This window comes from Coccinella septempunctata, chromosome 6 (assembly GCF_907165205.1).
Source record: "Coccinella septempunctata chromosome 6, icCocSept1.1, whole genome shotgun sequence".
Lineage (NCBI taxonomy): Eukaryota > Metazoa > Arthropoda > Insecta > Coleoptera > Coccinellidae > Coccinella > Coccinella septempunctata.
The window spans coordinates 15,364,354-15,386,647 of NC_058194.1; positions in this window are offsets into that span (position 1 = coordinate 15,364,354).

A 22,294-nucleotide genomic window follows, 5' to 3' on the forward strand; every position below is an offset into this window, starting at 1 on the left:
TTACAAGAGAAGTGTAAATTGTTTTCAAGACCCAGTCTGGTCTGGTCGTCTGGTTTTATTTTTTCGAAAACTAGAATTTAAATCAATTATTTTAATGTACAAACTCAACATTTCAATTTAAGCACAAAAAATTAGATCGTATTCAAACAGAATTCGACCCTGGCGTCCCCTAACTCCCTCCCCTGATTTCATAAAGTCGTGTACTCAAACAAGAATAAAATATCAAAAACTTACCGGAATAAGTGAATCGCTTTCCTCTTCCATGTATAAATGCACTTTTATTTCAAACACACTTTTTTACGGCACATCATTGCATATTTTACAAAATATTACGACGTGAATGATTGAAATAATATTTTGACAATTACAAATAAACACGCCGTCTTAGAAATTTTGAAGCGATCAGGAGGGGAAAACAAGCGAAAATTCATTTCATTGGTGGTTGCATGGAGTGGGAATTATTGGAAAAATGAACAGTCTGGAAAATAGCTTATGCTCCATCTATTTAATCCATGGTTGATACTAAGATGTCTAAAACACTGGTGTGTGCACTTGTCACTTTTTGCAAGCATCAACATTTCAGATAATCGGGGATATGGGATGAGTTTCGTGGCGGCGCCACCATGTCATTTGCTTCGTTTTATCCTTGTTCTATCAAAGGAAGTCCAATGATACTCTCTCGTTTTATTTTGTTTTGCGTTGATATCGAATATCGATCAACGAGTGCAAAATATGAACTGGCCCATTTTGTCAGCTCTTAAGGAATATTTGTGATTTACAGTTCAATTTTCGTTGTAAAAACGAATTTGTCAACATTTCAACACTACCGAATAAGGATTCAAAGGAGTATTTACTGTTCTTCTTCAAGATAATTTCCGTTTGACAACTTGAATTCGTGAGGGGGGTAATTCAATATGATTTTAATAAAACACAATTGATTGGTCTAATATCCAATATATTCAGTTGATAGAAAGGTAATTTTCACTATATCTATTCAGGAAGAATATTTGAAGAACAAACTCGAATAGATTTATCAATTTCTGATTCTCAATACATGCTCACAATTCACATTACGTATTTCCAATACAGTTTCTTTGAAATATTGCTAAAGTTGCCATAAAACTTAGCTATATCCTTCCCGAATGTTCGTTCATCTGATTTTTTCTGCCTCAAATTCCAACAACACCGAATTATTAGCTGTAGTTCTTGATTGTCCATACAGAAACCTGAACTTACTGATATCGATTGAAATTTATTTTGGGAGGATTTTGCATCTCCTCATAAACTTACTGAACGACATGTTGAATAAATGAATGTTCTACACCCCTTTTTCGAAACTAATACATTTTCACACACCAATAATCGCTTATAAATACAACATATTCGTTAGTCGTACGAAAGTACTCAAATTATTTTCAAATATCAATTGACAATGCTGTGTCAAATTCTAAACAGCGCTACCTACAGTGGAAAAAACGAAACTGGTCCGATATCCCCACGAAATTAAAAACAATATCGAATCAGTGAATACACCAGAGTTTTAGACATCTTAGTTGATACCAACCTTAGTGAAACAAGTGTCAAATGAATAATTAAAATAACGTCATTTACCATATCAACCGATATTTTCTGTCGAACTACTTAATCAAAACATGAAGAAAACTTTTTTCAAATGCTTGTTACTCCTAAACGAAATTGAATCGGACCTTTGTTCATAGGAAAAAAAAATTCAAAAGAATCTACCTTCTGTCAAAGTTTGTCATAGAGCTTGTAGAACACCATGTATAAATATATATTTTTTCTTTTAATAAGAAAAAACAAACAAACAAAATTTAATATTTTGTGTGAGTAAATAAATTAAAAAAATGTAGCCTAGTCTTAGTGCAAGGTTCCAGAATTATTATAGTAATGTAAAAATACTTATTTAGATAGATACAAATTCAGATTCGTTCCAAATTCATATTATTCCATAGGCTTACACTTCCACCCAACCAGGAGATTTCAATTGAAATTGGAATCTTGCGAAGTTTTTGATGGTCTTCTTCTTCTTCCTTTTGCTAGGACAATGTCCTGTTTTCTCCAACTTTTCATTCGATGTCCTGTGACGATGAAGTTCAGGAGTCAGCCCATCTCTTCGATGGTGCTCTGAAAAATTGCAATCTGTTCATTTAGGCAGTCTTGAATAATTTCCAGGATCAAGCATCAGTTTATTCAAATCAAGTCTATTTCGAAAATGTAACTATTGAAATGTGTTATGTTTTGTGAATTCATTTCATTATGGTTTTTTAAGGCAAATCGACCCAAAAAAGTGTATCTCCTGGCTTCCTTCATTCATTCATTCATTGCTGTATCCCGTTACCGGGAATGAATCTACCTAGTCTTCAGATGATCCCGCATACTATCCGCAATAGAACTGTCTTTCGCTGGAAAACAGAATTTGAAGCACAGTTATCGGAATATATCTACCTTGTGGGGAAAGCTCTCACGAGCCCATATTTACATTACTTAAACGTGTTAAATTATTTTACATTTGCATCACAAACGTTCTCTATATTAAAGGGTTCAATACAACAAAGGAATATTTAAATGAAGAGTCAACATTATTTCTACAGAAATCTGCATAATGAGGCACATATGCGGATGGGATAATATCAATTTGCATCTGAAGTATGTACATTTCTGTACCGGATCTAACAACTTAGGAGGAAGAGGGATATGAAGAAGACATTTGCCGAGTGTACTCCGATAATGCTTGCTAATTGCACCCTTGTTCCCGCAAAATTGGTCTTTCGCGAAGGCAGATGGTCAGATTAACATAAGAAACCTACCGTAATTGTACCTGAGATATAACGTCCGCTGACTCTTATCTTAATTGGGAGATTATCGTTAACATGAGGAGAATCAAGGATAATATGGCTGAAAAGGTTTAAACAGTATCATTTGATACAGAGTTCAGCATATAACTATAGAATTCTGAAGAAAAAAAAATAAAGAAAAACTCAATGATAAAATAACACAAGAGCAACATGGCAACAATTAGGTACTTATACTCATGCAATGAAAATAAAAAACTTCAAAACACATTCGAAAACACTTTTAAAGCAGACTTGTCCTACAGATGTCGAACCTATTCTTGAGAGCATTCACTGAATCAGCTCCAACAACATCAGGTGTAACAGCCAAAATTCGATTGCTCAGAAAATGTCCACAGGTTCTCGTATGGAATTTTCAGATTATGTCCTCTGATATGGTTTCTGTTCAGTTGAAAGAGATGAGAAGGATTGGAACCGAAAAATCCACCCAACTCCTAACTCTAAACGTCTAAATCATGTCTCCACGAAGCTTACGATCCGCAAATGGTTAAAGACACATAATAATATTCAATTGAGCTGGGTAAGTAGGTTTTTGCACTCCATAAAGCAACCTTGTGACACGTCGCTGTAGAGATTCGAACATTTCATCTCGTTGAAGCCATGGATGCCAGACTGGACCAGTAAACTCTAGAAGTGGGCGGATCTATGTCTTGTGAATTGCAGCAACCGTATCCAGATGGCCACCCTGAAAGCACTGCTGGATCATATAGAGCCTCTGCTTTGCTTACAAGCATGAAGAGTGTGAGGATTCCAAGATAGATCGTTTCTCACAACAACATCCAGATCAACCTGGTTCAGACATCCATTTATGGGAATACCATCAATAAAACAATCCAAGAATTATTGTTGCCTAGATAAAGGAAACGACACTTGGACACTGGATACGTTCAGTGGAAGCAACCAGTCAAGTCACCACCTGACCAGCAAATCTAGATCCACCTGTTTTACAGCTCTATATCATCTGCCGTAAGATGCGGAAGAAGAGCTCAGTAAGTAGAAGATCTTACACATATATAATGAATAAGTAATGAATAAGAACGGACCAAGAACAGATCCCTGTGGTACACTGCTCAGCACATATTACAAAGCGACCCTAATAAAAAAGCAACGGTTTGATAAGAAGCAATCGATAAATTCAAGTAGCGATACACGAATACCAATATGTTCCAACTTATACTTCTTTCCCTCGGCCCTGAGTCAAATGTTCGTCGAGATTGGAGTTCCATCATCCAACGACTTTTTATTATTATTGATCTTCCAAGAACGAATTGGTAGGATAATGGATCCCTGCAATGCGAACTGAAGCACCAAGCTGGATGTCATGCATCCTCTAGAGAACCTTGACCACAACAGAGGTGAGACTAATGGGTCTACAGTTTTCAGCCTTAAGTTTATCGCATTTTTTTATTTAAGAATCTGATGTGAATTCTTTATTCTACTAGTCTAATTTTTTGTAGGAAATGTCAGCTTTTTTTTCCAGGTGGGCCACCCAAAACACTTCAGCTCTAACCTAAGTATGATTTCTTCCATCAATGTTCATGTAGGTGTAGAGTGAATTTTATAAAATATATCTACTTCAAAGTGTTTGTTCTCGAATAAAAATAATTGTTATGCGTTACCCTGATTTTCCTTAAAGAAGAGAGGAACAATCGAGATAGGAATGCTATCGATAAGCTGTTTCTAGGATGTATCGTAAATTAGAACTTCCGATTCAGATGAACACCGACCGTCTTGAATGAAACGGCTTTCCACATTTCTCAGATGTACCTATATCCCTTTAAAAATTAAGAATTTGACAAAAAGTAGCTCGTCCTATCTGATTGGACGAATGTTCCTAGAGTCCTAATAGAGATTATTTCCAGAAAATAACAAGAAATAATTGGTCATTATTACTCCGACCTCTTCTGAGAATCACCTGCCCTTATGACTCGACAAGATTGACATATTGGATTGCTGTTCGAGAGTAAATCATTAATGCCATAAGAAAATGTTCCATCAGCGCCAAGAGTCCTCCAAGGACCGACAATCATCGTTATCCTCCATTGTTCCGTCCCAGGCCCACTTGATTGAGCCGCACAAACGGGGAACAAAGCGGGGGATAGTGGACACGTCATGTCACTCAGTTACTCAGCTTTTACGATTGTCGAGATAAATGCTGCAGTGGAGGCTGCATGTCATCTTTTATTATTTACGCCATTTTTGGTAAGCTATCTATCTGTTTCTACATGAATTCATTCTGAAGGGATTCCGCGTGATGTGTCTATCGTAGATGATATGTGAACGTTCTTTAACGCAAACTCTGTTATTATTCAATATTTTTTTGCACAATAAAATAATCAAAGCTTTCGAATACCATTTTCACTCGATATTACGAAATTTTTCTCGGCGTTAGCAGAAACTAGAATGATGAAATGAATGGGGAAGATCAAACAGATTCCAAAATGTTTAAATTTCTATAGACTTAAATCATTCCAATACTATTCCATTGATTGCATAATCTTAATATTTTCTTTTTATAATTTTCGGCTAACAAATTAGTTTACAAACTGAGCACCGAAAACTAAAATACACACTCTGACTGAATTAAAATTTTCTGTGCAATTGAAGAGAAAAAAAATCACTTGCGGGTGTTATTTATTTGCCATGATGAAAGGAGCAAATTATGCCACAATCAGATGGAATACACCGCAAACACGAATACGATAAAGCAGAAGCATTGCATTGACACAATAGAGACAGAATCGAGCTTGAATTATAGAGCAGGTGAAAGTGAAGATTCAGAAGAAGAGGTAGAAGAAGTTGAAGAAGAAATAAAACTTCAGCTGACGAAAAATTAGTCATGAATCCGCCCTCATCAATAGAATCCATAGAGAATATCAAAAGCTTGAAAACAAGAGATTTAGTCAGAGGTGAAATAACGAAAGAAATGCTGAAGAATATGCCCAGAAAGGGAAATAAGCTAAACGACCATAGCTGACGAGATCAGAATATTACCCCATGAAATGGAAAACTGCAAAAGTCATAGTGTTCAACAAAGCCAGTACAAAAATTTCCTCAAAATCATCACGATAAGTCTTTATATCCTCTGGGAAAAGTCACTGAATGAATAATAGACAAGAGGGGCTGAACGAAGTCAGATGGGACACCGATCATACATCGGGATCATTTGTTATACCAACGCTTCCTGGCCATCCGTGGTCAGGTCTCGAGGGCTAGTGAGGTGGGGAGGGGTCTTGGCCTGCCGCCCGAAATGAGATGAAACAACCTCAGCAAAAATTTTAAATCCAAGGCGGGAAACTAGGCTGAGGGATGGCTAGATTGAAAACTAGTTTCCACTGGTTTCGACGTTGTAGCACCGGGGACTCCATTGTATAAACCCTTCCTTCTGGATGCGGTCCCTGCAGAGGTGGACTGATGTAAACCTAGCTACTCTTGGGACCAGTTATGGATAAAAAAAAAACGATTTCCAAAAAAAACACTGAAAAGGGAGGAGGAAATCTCCATCTCCTCGTTTGGGCACCCTGTAGAGGGAACGGTCAGAAGACCATGCCTGCCATCTCAGTTGAGCCCAAACTGGATGAACCAGGCGGAAAAAATGATCAACTGAGAAAGGGACTAAGTGGTGCTGGGGTGTGGAGATCCTGCGACACCTCCTTCAGGGGAAAGAACCCGAGAAGGGAAGGAAGCTCTTCAGCGCCAAGACTCTCCAACGGGGTACGAACAATGCAATGGAGGTCCTTGGCGGCCTCCGTCGAAAAACCGCCTGGCTGTAGCAAAAACCAGACAGGCCTCTGGATATGCAGCAGCGGTCAAAGCAGAAATAGCGGCAATCAGCTTAGAAATAATGCCCAAGGAATACCCTGGAGCTATTCTGAAAGCCAAGCAACACTTCCCTCTGGAGGACCTGCTGGTGGAAAAGATGTGCCAGAGCACAAAGAGAGGGATCCATTTCGCTGGCATTTATTTCCGTTGTGGAATTATGCTGGTGGATTGTGGTTGTCAATAGTCGGCAGACTGGCTCATAAAGTCAGTACCGCGTTTGAAATCTGGGAAGGACCAAGGACCCAAATTGGAAGCGTTCCGTGGAGACGACAACCCAAGGCCTGCCAATATAAATCTTTTTTCCCAAGATGCCTCGAATTGAAACAGATATATATTTCAATCATATCTATTCATAACGTTCGTTAATAATTCTTTGGGTGATCAAGGTTGATGATCAAAGTTAAATAATAATAAAACTGAGAAAATTCTTGAACAAAATTAGAAATAACGATCAATTCGGATACATACCCCCTTCGATATGAATATCAAGTGTTACGATCTGAATTGAACAATCGTCGCAAAAATAAGAACCAGGGTCTGAATATGAATTCCGAGAGTTGGCGACAAAAATTAGTAAGATCCCATAACTAAATATGATTCAGTATTGGGGGTGTACATGAGCGTAGTACATGAGTCTTCCATACTCATAATTCCATCTATATTTCATATACATATTCTCAATTTCATGACTTAGTTGTTATTGTATTGTAGTTCTCTTGCTGAGGAAATGAATGAATCTTGGAAGCTCGAGTAGAAAAATAGTTCACAATTGTCTTGATAATTTGATATCTATCTATCTTTTAATTACATAGTGTAGTAAAAAAATTATAATCTACATCATCCCCAACAAAAAACTACCGTAAAATTTTAAATTTCCATGGTTAGACAATACATCTCACAAGCGTGCTATACCCCTTCACGGTAGAGGTAAGTGTAGTTATGTAATGAATTCAAATAAGGCAGTTCCGTATGTTTCTATCGACTAATCATCGATCCAAAACGATTATTCGTTTTAACTGTCCTCTCCATCTTGCCGTCTGTCTCCTATTACATCGACAATAAATTAGCCCGGAATATGTCCTTTTGGAAAATACGGCCATGCAGTTAGCATTTCTCGAGTTTCAACAGTGATGCTGTATGCTGTATAGTTTCACTATTCAAAGATGTCCAATGGCCAATAAATGAATTTGCTGCTAGCTGCAATCTGCTGAATTCGAGTAGCGGTACACATGAAAGATATAAGGAAATATAACTTACTGTGGTACTTCAATTAGTTAAAAATGAATGGTTGCTCTAGGAGTTCAATACTTACTTAATCGATGATAGATATAAGCAAATTGTGGGTGGGCATTTGTTCCTTAACGATTTATAAGCCACTTTACAGGATCAAGAATTTACAGAAAAAAAAGCAAAACATCATCAAACCTTACCCTGATTCAACTTACGTGATAGGTAATGATGGATTAATTTTGATCAAATGAATTTTATTTTGTTTTTCGACTTGGTTGTAAAATATACTATACAATAATATTTTTATAGATTACGAGGAATAACGAAGGTACTGCACTGCAATTTCCACCATCAATCACAGAAAATAGGTCGAAAACATTTTCCTTCCATGTAAACGTCCCCAATTAATTGTTAGGCTGCGTAACTGTCCCTCATTAATACATTTCCAGAAAATGAGTTTCAGTGGTATATCAAAAACACACCCCCCATTCAAGAACCACACTGCCCGTAGTGGAGTGATTCGTTTTATTAAAGTTACGTGTCCATACTGTTCTCGAAGGAAATCAGAGCAATCTGAAGTTGGTAAACCTTTGTGCGTACGAATTACATGTGGCTCGCTATTTCGACATTTTAATATCGGCCAGGATATCGTTCTAAATTAGAGAGCCTTTTGAAATATCAACTTTCCGTATATGATTAATTTCAAGCAGAAGAGGGCAGTAAATTGGCAGGACAACCCTTTCTGATTAACGCTGTTCGTTATTTCCTGCTGGGACTTTGAAGTTGTCCATCTGGATGAATGGGGATATCAGAGAGAAGCGTACCTGCCTTTTCAATTTCGGTTTATTTCTCCCCTTTGGCAATACCTATATCAAGCTGGATGATCGCATACTTGAAGTTTCTACGTAGCTTTTATTATATTGTTGAACTAATTCGGTCAAAATGGACATCGTGCATGGGGAAAATTATTATTATTATTATTATTATTAATTTCCAAAAAGAGTAGGGGTTATACCCATAAACTCAAAAATACAAAATAAAAATGGAATGCTCCAATACATAAACTAGATAACTCGCACGTATGTTCACAGTCACTTGAAAAGTCATCTGAAAAATCACTTGAAAAGTCAATTCTGGTTCTGAATGAGCAGATCGAGTCGGTTTTTGAACGTGTTCACCGAGTTGGCACCAACCACACTATGTGGAAGACGATTCCATCCATCAAAAACTCTATTGGAGAGAAACACTTGACGCTGTGTAGTCCTAAAATTCTCCTTGGCCAGTTTGAAGGCATGGCCGCGGAGTTGTGTGCTACTTCTTCTATAGATGTGATCGAGATTCACGCCAAAAAGCCCATGCAATGCTCGATACGTCACAATAAGATCTCCTCTATCTCGTCGATCTCCAAAGGTTTGGAGATTCATCAGTCTCAAACGAGCGTGATAGTCTGGTCTTATCTTCCCAAAAGGAATCCTTGTGTTCCAACGCTGCACAGACTCAAGAAGAAGTTGATCGCTCTTAAGAGAAGGACACCACACTGGTCCAGCATACTCCATCAAAGGGCGCACATAGCTGCAATAAAGTGTCCTACAAGTTTCCAAGCTGCAGCCCCTAAAGGATCTCTGTATCATGTAGGTCATCTGTCTGGCTTTTGCTGCAACAGCCGCCACGTGGCGGGACCAGCTCAGATCATTAGAAACTATGACGCCCAGATCATTATAGTGGTCAACGGGGCTCAAGCGATGACCATCGACCACATACTGGTAACGCGGATTATTTCTACCCAGATGTAAGACGTGGCATTTGCTGGGGTTCAGTGGCAGCAACCAACTTCGACACCACTCGTCCACAGCCCGCAGATCGTCCTGCAGAGCTCCCGCATTCGACGCATGGTTATAGATTTTGGTGTCGTCTGCAAAAAGTGCGCTTGGAGATTTCAGCAGTCGAGGTAAATCAGACGTATAAAACAAAAAGAGAATGGGACCCAGAACTGATCCCTGCGGGACACCACTGGACAATGAATGGGTTGTTGAATAGTCCGTTCAGCAAAATACATACAGGAGAAAAAATCCAACGAAATATAAGCGTTTTTGAAATTCTTGGTCAAATAGGCTATGCAATTTTAAGGTTTTCTTATTCTGAGGCCGAAGTTGGTTGCCATTGTGTTATGAAATAGAGGTCAAATGTTATAAAGTAACATGCTGATCCGGCAGACGTTATCTTACCATACTGAGGGTACATAATATGAGTATATGAGAGATTAATAAAGGTGGTTGGTATAGTATGACAAGTGAAACAAAATACATTATGAACTTTTTATTGAAATAATTGATTGAGTACCTACATATTTATACATATAATACTTTATACATTAAAATTGAACATGTACTTTTTCATATTTGTAAATAGCATTTTTTGGATGTTGCATAAACAAATAAAGTTGAAGGTTTGTCAACAGAGGAAGAGGCTATATACAATTGGCCGCTTGAAAAAAATAGATTTTCAAGATAAATGCCGCAAAAAATCAACCGAAAAACTATCGCACATACGCAACTTATTACGGACAAACCGTAATAATTTTCATAAAAAAATGTTACAGATTTTACTGGTTTTCAAAATTAAATGGTAGGTACAGCTCCCATTTCTGGCCGTAATTTTTCAACTTCCGGTTTTCCCGAAAACGGCAATATATTCTGAAAACCTCTGCTCATATTTTCTGAAATCTTTATTCGTTCTCAATTGAAATACATACAATATGAATATAGGGGTGGTTTTATATTCATTCCAAGCAATTTAATTTAATATTAATCTAAAGAAATTTCAAATCAAAATTTATAAATATATCCATGTTGTCTATGTTAAATAATTAATGTCAATTGTAATAAAATGGATAATACTCCAATATTTGATTCCAAGATAACATGGAATGTGGATTTCGGGGATTTCAAGGAAAGTTCAGATGCAGCGTAATATCTGGTCACAAAAGATTTACTCAAATTCTGCAGGTAATACTTCCCCTTGCCTTAAGGGGTCTTCAGTGGAATTTATTTTATAGGTTGTCGAATTGAAAAACTTCTCTACATTTCAATTGGGGTAATAAAAAGTATACCGAAATATTTATAAAAGATGAAATTATTAACGGTGTCAGTGAATCCCTTAACAATTTATCACATTCCACTGCATCTATACATTCTACCGACTAGGGCTCTCCATGTCGAATAATAGGTACAAAAGGTCCACTTCATTATTTTTCAGCATAATACACCCAACGACACATTCACTGCTATGGAAACCTTTGAGGTGAGTTTGGAGGGGTCAATAGAATGAAATTCGTGAAAAATTGGGGGTTGAACAAGGAATTCGGAACGGAAATGAATATTTCCTTTGACCTCTATCGCTCTCTCATAATTAACTGAGGATTACAGATAGTTTATATAAAAACGTTTTTTGAATGATATTATAGGTATGTAAAAATGAAACTCGCATTTCCTTACACGAGAAGTCTAAAGTGAACATTTTTCATTTTTATTTCTTTGTTCATTTAAATTTTACTTATCGTCATATTGTAGCATGGGCGGTCCTACGGGGGGGGGGATGGTAAAAGGGGTAATTACCCCCCCCCCCCCAGAGCCCATAACGAATATGATTTTTTGAATTTTTCATATAAAAAAACTAAGAAAAAACAATATTATAATGAAAAGAAAAGGAGAGATTCCTTCACAGTGCATCCCATCTTGGCTGAGACAGCCAGGTTTCTCGATTGTTCTCGTTTGCAACTGCCGAAAATTCTCTAGAAAATTTACTCGAGAATTCATGCGCCCTGAATTATGTATCGTTACATACGCACTTTCGGTAGAATTCTCTGTTCAGTTGCATACAAAATAATCCGTTTTCTTACCAAGATTTGGTATAGAATTCTCGGCCGTTACAAACGGGCTTTAGATAGAACTTTTTTGTGAAACTCAAGTTATCCTAATCAGATTTTGCATAACTGTTTCCGTTTATGTATGAGATACAGGGCGATGTTGGAAATTGATACTTTTCGTATCCCTCCTTTATCTCCGAAGTTTTGAGAAATAATGCTGAGCTGAATACAAAAATTTTGCGTAGAATACAGTGTCGTCTTCAATTTTTTTTTCGGGGTATGGTTTTGAAGATACGACACAAACTTATATTTTTTTCAATGGAACACCCTGTACTTTATTACTTCGTTGAATTCAGAAATGCTGAAAAACACTAAAACATCACATAATGATGATTTTAGAGAAGAAGAATCAATTAGATGATTCTTCTATCAAAGATAATACACTCATCACAAACACGAAAAATAAAACGAAGGTACTGTTATGGTTTGCGTTTCCCCAATATAATATTGTTTAGTTTAGTTTTTCCAATGAGTACTAGGAATTAGAAGAAATTTTATTTAATTTATAAGAAATTTATTCATCATAGATGCTATGCTAGGAAATTTTGGATGGCATGGAAACATAAAAAAAAATAATAGGGAGTTGTCAGTCAAGAATAGTTTTCAGAAAAGTCACTCCTTGAATAGACTAATTGAAATAATTTGCTCTTTATAAGTTATGATTCTGTTGATGGATTTTAACAAAATAATATATAAATAAAATTTGATTTCAGCGGTTCGTAACAGTACCTACCTAATAGCAGCACATAAATAATACAAAAATTCATAATACAAATTAGATAGAGAAGAAATACCAATAAAATATTTATTGGTATTGATACAAATTTTCAACATTGCATAATATTTTACTGATTATAATTAAACTGTTCAAATTGCTGTCCTAATACATAATTGAAAAACCTTTTCAATACGTGGTATAAAGACTTTATACTTTATAGTGCATTTAATATTATAAAAGGGCTGTTTTTTAATTTCTCTGTTGATGCACGAAGTTCTTCGGGACTGTTGTGTCTAAACACAATAAAAATTCATAGCAATGACAGCTAGATCAGATTTATTTTTTTCTCTTCAATGCCTACTTGATTAAACAATGCTTCCAAATGTATAGTAGCCATAATAACAACGAGGATGTTTGTATCATTTGACATGAAATACTACTCTTAATAATCAAAAGTAATAATCCTCTTATTGGAACTTGGAAAATTCATGGCTCACTAACAAAAAATCATTATCATGTGATGTTTTAGCGTTTTTTAGCATTTCCTATATAATGTTATACATAATTTTGAAGGGAAAAAAATAACGAATTCAACGAAGTAATGAAATACAGGATGTTCCATTGAAAAAAACATATGTTTGTGTCGTATCTTCAAAACCATACCTACCCTGAAAACAAAAATTGAGTAGGCCACTGGATTTTACGCAGAATTTCACAAAAAAGTAGGACAGAAACGTGAAAACCGCACGGCTCTATCTTAAATACCAAGCGAGAAACCCTGGCTGTCTCACCCAAAATGGGACGCACTGTACAATTTAAAGAAAAAAAAATATGGTACTGCAAATGCTAACTAAAGATACCTACCTGTTATTTGAAGTCTTAATTGGAAATTTCAATTGTTCTTTCAATTACTACCCCCCCAGAAAATCAGTCTAGGACCGCCCTTGTATTGTAGTAGCTGAGTCTTTATGGATTCAATAGATAACACTGAACTATAACTATATTTTTTATTGAACGATGGAACTTATGTTACACTGACTGACATCTTACAGCTATGAGTACTGATTGATTGACTTTTCTACCCATTACGATATATAAACAGGGTGTTCCTAAATTGAACGTACAGACGAAAAGGGGGGATTCCTTAAGTGAGTTTAAGAAAAAAAAGTCCCATAAACATGGGGTCGCAAACGTTTCGTTTTCGAGATACAGAGTGTTGAAGTTTGAATTTTTTTCAAGTTTTTTTCTCATAGTATCTACACTTCACAAGATATTCAACTGAAATTTGGCATAGATATTACATTTTAGAGTTCTCACCACGTGACATGGCAATTTCGATAGAAGATCTAAAGGGTGATATTTTTCCTGGAACACTGCCACCTGTTTTTCTGCAGAACTTTTTTTTTTGGTGAGCAACTGTTAATTTGAAAAAATGTAAAAAGAAGCTTTGTTCTTATACTAAACTTTTCGGTCTCTTGTAGTTTTGTCGTATCTACCAACGATTTCGAAAAAAACTTGAAAAAAATTCAAACTTCAACACTCTGTATCTCGAAAACGAAACGTTTGCGACCCCATGTTTATAGGCCTTTTTTTCTTAAACTCACTTAAGGAATCTCCCCTTTTCGTTTGTACGTTCAATTTAGGAACACCCTGTATATATATATATAACAATGGAAAAACGCTGCATTCGCAATATTCACGAATACCTATTTTCATTTCAACATTGCGTACACTACAATATAATATAAATCATAATCATAAGTATGTACAGTCAGATTTGAAATTTTACATTGTACACATATAGTTAAAAAATAGACTGTAACCGTGTCAATGACCTTTGAAGTCGAGACATTTAAACTAAATAAATAAATAATAATAATCATAAGTAGTATTTAGAAGATTATTAGCTTGAATTTCCGATTCCTATTCGAAGGTAAGGAATTTTTGAAACATTTCGATGATCCTTTTGTGAATAAAAAATGTTTTTAGAGACAGGCATCGATTTATTTTTGTAACCTTGATCTACCAAAAAAAACATCTCATAGATATTACAATCTCTCACTGGAAATGTTCATCATTCGATATTTTTTACGTACTTACATCTATGAAATAATTACGTACGGATGCGCTCAGAATAAAATAAGATTCGCCACATCATTACTACTTCATTTGACAAGTAATAGTTTTCAACTGGATCGATTTTGTATAATTGGAAATACTGAGTAACGAGACCATAATTTTTTCTTGGGGTAACCAAGCAGCGATGACTCAATCAATAGATAGTCTTCTTTATCTTCTATGTGCGGTACCTTTTCTAGGCTGAATGAGGCCTTGTAAGGCCATAGTTCATCTGCATACAGTTGGACCTTCTCATACCCAAGGACATGCAGACAACAATGCCACGAGTAAACAGGAGAATCCAACTGCTCTTCGTTTTCCTAGGTGTGTCACTCGTTGTGTCGTCCTTAACTCAGTAAGGTATAAGCAGAGTATGTTCATCAGTGCTATTTCACTAGCGGTACATGAAACAACTAGTAAGTCATTTTCTTTGAATGTTCGTGGAACAGGTGGCCAGTCAATCCACCAGTTACTTGAACGTGACGGAGATCAAATAATAGAACGTTACCAGGACCCAGATCCTGCAGAACTTTCCTGCATTTTCCTATAGTCTAGTGACCTTTTCCTCAGGAAGGGAATTTAGTGTTTTCTGATGTCACAATATATACAGTGTATTTTCAAAGGTGAGGCTTTTTCATAGAAGGTAGAAATCCGTGTTTTCCGGAGTGCTCTGCTCGGATATTCTCAAAAGTATAGACAAGAACAGCATTCAGTGCATCCTGTACTATGGAACAATCCTTTCCTAAGCGGATGGACTGGTTGAAACGAGGTCTCACAATTCCTATACCAGTCCCTGGGGACATCACACTTTCATCGGTGAACCAAGACACAAAAGTGTTCAGTACAGACTATAGATCTTTATCAGGAACTACGGAAAAGGGATGCATTAGCATCCTCCCCATCTTAAGATCCCGCAAGCCAGTATCGCGCCATTTTCCCTGTTTCCAGACTCTAGAGCTGTTCATTGCCACCTCCGAAGTAGCTGGGTGTGTAGGAGGTAGCAGACACTCCATCGCTGCCCTAGGGAAAGATACTCTCTATATGCTCTCGTTTGGCATTTAAACATAATGGTGCGGCTACAGTTCTTCTGCATGTCCATCTCACCCGTAGATAGAGGAAAAAGAAGATACCACATTGCGTAGCTACGAAGGGGAATTTTCTGTGTCCAACATTAACATGTTTTTGTTTACATTTACCCAGACCCGATGTCGTCTTTTTCCGCATATTTGCCACAAATTGCACAATTTCCAGGATTATCGATAACGAAACTCTTGGTACTCAAATCTAAAAACGAACGAAACATTATTACTCCATAGACAAGTACGATAATGAACATTCAAATATTGGGGTGAACGTTAACAGAAATGGAGTAGATCAGTGATTGTCTATGGAGTAGATGTAAACATAAACAGAGAAATATTGGATACACTTTTCTTGTTGTTTACCCTCTCCATCTACAATCATACAAAAGATAGCATAGATTAAGATATGCCGCACCACCACAGTATACAACTAGTAATGTGTAATGAAAACTGATATCGATAGCAAAAACAATCATTGAGGCTCATAGCTGGGGAAACAAGATGTCGGCAACTCTTTGTGAAATACCATGTACTCACAATCCCATGCTGTTATATTTTGGCATGCCCCTCTTTCGTACATTCGAATAAACAACGGTTTCAAAAACAGATGTTCACTACCATTACACCAGGAATCGCAAAAATTTGGTGCCCCCTGATACTGAGCATTGATTGAAACGAAAGCAAAACACACAACATCTGCAAAACGGAATAAATTTGTAGAACAGACTTCAGAGTTGCCTTGATAACCTGATGAGGGCTTCAAGAAAAGGATGAAGGCCATTCTGGTTATCAATGCGTTTTTGTGTTTGTCTTCTGATTTAGTTTAGTTAATTTGTACATATACAACTATTTTTTCATTGTTCATTGAATTTATTTATTCATATTTTCTACTGTATTCTATTGTATATTTAGGTACTTATATTATTATTATTATTATTTGACGGGCCTTGTAAACTATTAAAGATAATAATAAATGACTCATGAGTAAACAAAAAAAATTAAACTGAATTTTTTTTCAATCCATCTCACAAAAGTTTTTTCTTGTTGTTTTCAACTTAATTTTAATATTTACACCGAAATGAAATATACAAAATATTAATATCGCCATGTTTTTATAATGAGCGAATTCACAAAAACCCCAATATAAATACTGACTTTCAATCGAATGGATCACAATAATTACATTGCACCATATTATGACAGCTGGTTTTTTGAGTTAATCAATAAAAGATAACTCGGTATATGAATAATAATAGCATTGAATTGTTTTCCGAAAGTTTTTGAAATATGAATATTTCATTTTCATTGCTTGATATACGGATTGGATAGTTCAAAGGAAAATTGAGAAAAATTCTGACTCAATGACTTTTGCTGGAATCAATGTGTCCCTATAATGTCTTTTATTATAATAGCGAAGCAGATACGGGATTTTTTTTAACGACTATCTCTCTAAATGAATAATATATGAAATCGGTTTCTCTTCGTCCAAACGTGATGAAAAGTAATTCTGCCTATTTATATAATATGAACCTCGCAGACCACCATGGTTTTTCATCACGTTCGGTATACTTGAAAGCTCTCCGTTCTCGTGTTATTACTTTGCTTCTCGTTATATTCAGTCATTTTTTCAAGAAAAAATTGGTTACGAATAGAGGATTTCTGTTCCACTGAGTTTTCTGTATATTAGGTATAGATGGAAATAAGAGAATTCAATATCTGAAAACTAATTATTTATAGTTTCCAATAATGAAATACAGGAATGAACAATGATAGGAATCATAACATCACCTTCATGTGATAATAATGGTTTAAAAAAAACAGTATGTTAAAAGCATTCACTTGAAAGTATGAGCTGTGTTGTGCTTGTTCAAATTCATATTTAGAGTGGTCAAAAAATAACACTGCTTGGATCCCATCACGATAAAACTATTTTCATAATATTTTGAAAAATACAGATTCGATAGTGATAAAATTGTTGTTTACTCCTGAGCATCAGGTGGTACAAATTCGCCATTTTATTTTATTTTTTATTTTCTGTTTTATTTTAAATTCACGGCCTTATTCAGTGGAAGATAATAATAATTCAATACACCATATCTGGTTATCTTCCGTCATTATTTGTTATTTTATTTGTTCGCGTTGTTGTTGAGATTATCAATTATTATATCTATATATTATATTATCTTTCTTACCTTGATATTTTGAGCTTCTAACCTTCCAAATAATATCGGGACGAAGAGATGCTCCTGGAGATATCCTAACTGATGATAGAAAAATTCTCAAAAGATGGAAGGAGCATTACTCGGATTTATCCATTTTAGACCGGCTCCCTGCGTATAGTCCGATGACATCGCTCGATGACGAAATCTCGATGTCGAAAATCATAAGTGTGATAAAAAATATGAAAAATAGTCACCAGGTCTAGACTACGTTCCAGCGGAGATATTCAGAGCACTAGATGAAGACATTGTCAATAGTCTACTAACACTATTCAGAAAGATCTGGGAACAAGGAGATGTGCCACAAGACGCTTTAGTTCAACCTCTAAACAATAAAGGCGATACGTTAAATTTGCAACAATAACCTACAGGGCCGATAAAATCTCCCGAAGATTATAGGCTTGTTCGTAGAGTGGTTCACAACGGTTGTGAACTGTACAGAGCAAGCGCAAATGTATATTCGCTACCCTAAAATGGAATTGCGCTTGCTCTGTACAGTTCACAACTGTTGTGAACCACTCTACGAACAAACCTTATGGCTAATCGTCTGATTCCTCTCTTAGAAAAGCTATTACCTGAATCCCATAGCAGCTTTCGACCCAATCGAGGTACGGTTGGCCATATTTTTCACTCTGCGACAGCTGCAAGAGAAGGACCGTGAACAACAATCTTGGATCTATACAGCCTATATCGATTTGAGTAAGGCCTTCGACTCGGTGAATCAGAGAGCACTATGGAAAATCATGGGACGCCTCGGAACCTTGGTAACCGAAAAATTCTTAGCACTATGTAAAAGCCTTCACACCAACAACACGCTAGAATACAGCATAATGGCTCTACAACCGACCATTTGTATCCAACTCTGGAATAAAACAAGGCAGCGTGTTAGCGCCTTCACTGTTCAATATTTTCGCCTTAGCTGCCTCCATAATTGCTGACATAAGTATGCATGTAAGAGGTGTTGGAATAAGATTCACATTTGATGGAGGATGGAGGCCTGTTTAAGATGAAGCGCCTCAGAGCACAGACCCGTACAAAGTTCATCAAGGAACTTCAATATGCAAACGACTGCACACTTACCGCTAGCAGCTTAGAGGATCTACATATAACTTTGGACACCTATAAACATTTATACGAAGCTTTAGGCCTTAGACTCCAATATTTACAAAACCAAAATCCTGGTAAGTCCGCCAGAAAGCCTTCAAACAAATATCAGTCACAAGGATATAAATCTAGAACAGGTCGAGCAGTTCAAATACTTGGAAAGCTTCGTAAATAGGGTACTCTAAAGATTTGTCAAAATCACCTGACTGTTCGTAACCGTAGAGCACACAAAGCTTTTTATTATCTCTATAAAGAGGCATTTTTGAGAATGTTACCCAAGTGACCAGTAACATATCTGTTATGTTTTCTTGGGAGATCGAATGGGGAACTTTGTTATGTGTTATTTTTCTGTAACCATTACGTGTCTGATGCGATATTTGAGATGTACCTGTGCTGTATCGAAATTATATCCACATTTTGTAAATTTCATGTTCCCGCTCCCTGATATCCCCGTAACATATTTGTAACATTGTTCTTTATTTGCCATGTATCATTTTGAGATCATGAACATAGCATGACACCATAAGCGTTTTAACTACCGTCGAGGGCGCTGTAAAACGTAAACAAATATGGAGGATTGTGAGAAATGCTATTGATACCGCTGTCTTTTCGATATGTATTTATTATCATTTAGACGTTTTGTCAGTTGAATAGTGGATTACTCAAAGTTAATAAGTGCAGATATTGAACGTTTGATAAGTTATTTGTGTATCATAGTGATTTTCCAGTGAAATGGTGAATTACTGAAAAGAATTAAAGTGATATGGATATCGAACTGTAGGTCAATAAATCATTTCTCTTATTTTCATAGCAGTCCTATAACACATAATAGGCTATGTTTATATTATATCCAGCATATAAAAATTATATTTGAATAAATAATGTCCTGTTTGGTGTAAATTTCGATATAAGTTATTTCCTCACGTGTTGCATGTACCTCATATGTAGAAATAAATGAATAAATCATATACTTATATTAAAAATGTTCTTCAGAAAGATATGAAATATGCATATAGTATTCTTTTCAAGCATGAAAAATTATGGAAATTAATATAAACTATTGCAATATTAAACTCGTATTTTGATTTTTCAAATAGTGTGTATTTATCGATCATTTTTGAAAATAAAATTGATTATTGTTCTCCAAGAAAAATTAGGGCATGTCTTTCTGGTCTTTGCACTTTCCTGCATTAATGAACTGTTGATTATTTTTTTTATGGAATGCGGGAAAGTGCAAAGACTAGAAAGACATGCCCTAATTTTTCTTGGAGAACAATAATCAATTTTATTTTCAAAAATGATCGATAAATACACACCATTTGAAAAATCAGAATACGAGTTCAATATTGCAATAGTTTATATTAATTTCCATTATTTTTCATGCTTTTTTTGAAAGCATTTTCAATAACAAATGAAACATAATAAACATAGCACAAGAACGTAATATATATAGATCTCCCATGAAACAAATATTTGCATGATCCATGTTTGAACTATTTTTGCTCCTTTCAGAAAGGAGATGTGTTCCTTGTTTGAGGCGGACATAGGAGCATAGCTGCTACATAAGCGCTCTGTATTTGTACTCTCAAGCCGGGTCCAGACTATGTAACAAAACAGGTTATATAGCAAAGTTATATAACTTGTTAGAGAAATTCAAGTGAAAAAGTTATATAACACAATGTTATACAACATTTTTCTTGCTATATAGCAAATTTTATGTTATCCGTTGGGTGTCGGTAAAGATCAAAGAAAGTAATATAACTTTGTTATAAAACACGCCGCAACTTGTCCACACCTGTGTTATTAAACATTTACTCCAGCGCCAATCTTTCTTTTACTGGTATTGCATCTCGAAATGTCTTGTTTTCTTTGCCTATTTTATGGCCGATTTGATTTATCAGGTATTCGAAATCAGAACTTTTCATCCTTAGGAAATTTTTAAAACTACCATCGCATTTAATGTCCCCTGTCAATGAGTCTATGTAATCCATTGCTAGATCCTTCAAAAGAATTGTTTCACTATAATGTACCTCTAGCTCTCAACGATGAGATTTCACTCGTCTACATAAAATCACGCAAGCTGCTGCTGCCAAAATGACATCCTCTACGTTTGAAGACATTTTCAATACTACAGATGCCATTGCTTCCAGATGAGAACTTTCGTTTAGTTTTATTTTGTTACATAGTCTGGATGTCTCTGCTATTTTATAACAAGTCATATAACAAAGTTGTATAGCACATTTGTTGTATAACTTTGTTAATAAAATGTTTTGTTACATAGTCTGGACCCGGCTTTAGTGTGATATATCTGTTATAAAACAAGGAGCGTGGGATACATTTCTGCTTCATAACTGTTATGAGATATGGTCACCTGGGTATAGTCTTATCACTCTATTCTAACGTAGGGAAGAACATTTTTTTCCAGAACCATGCACAAAACGAAATACTCGACCAAAACACCAAGCGAATCAATCTAGGGAAAAGCTTGTGTGCCCCACGACAACGAACGCTTAGCTGATTTTGAGAAGTCGTTAGAGTTACCTATGCTAGGGCTAACCTGGACACACAACCTTATCAATTCGGCATTACGAGTATTCTGGAAGCTAAAGGGCAGAGTGTTTCAAAATCTCGACCTCAATCTGAAGACCAAGACAGCTGTTTACAAAGCAGTGGTGCTTCCAACGCTTTCTTATGGATGCGAAAGCTGGACGCCCTACAGGCGACATATTGAACTGCTTGAAAAAACACAACAACGTCGTCTAAGACAAATAATGCACATCAGATGGTTCCTTAGAAATGTAATATTTAAATTTAACCTAGAAAAGTACAACTCAAGATATACTCAAGTTCAGAATAATTTTTGAGTATTCAAATTGATACAATTGTTTTCCGAATTAGTTCGATTGAACTGAAAACATAAAGAGCAGTACAGAATTCGAAATATTTTTGGCCATTGCATAGACTTATATAAAGTAAATGTCATTTTGGTCTATGGGTCAATATTCAATCCCAATACCAACCTGAATTGCGAAACTCACAATTTTACTGAATAGCCTATTACCAACATATTTTGGATCTTTCAGAGTCGCCCGCGATGTCAATAGGTAATTCTTGAATGGAGCATACTCACCACTGCCTGTAGACGTGCAAGTGGAAATGATTCTAATAATTCAATAATATGCAGTTGAAAAGCTTGAAAGTGT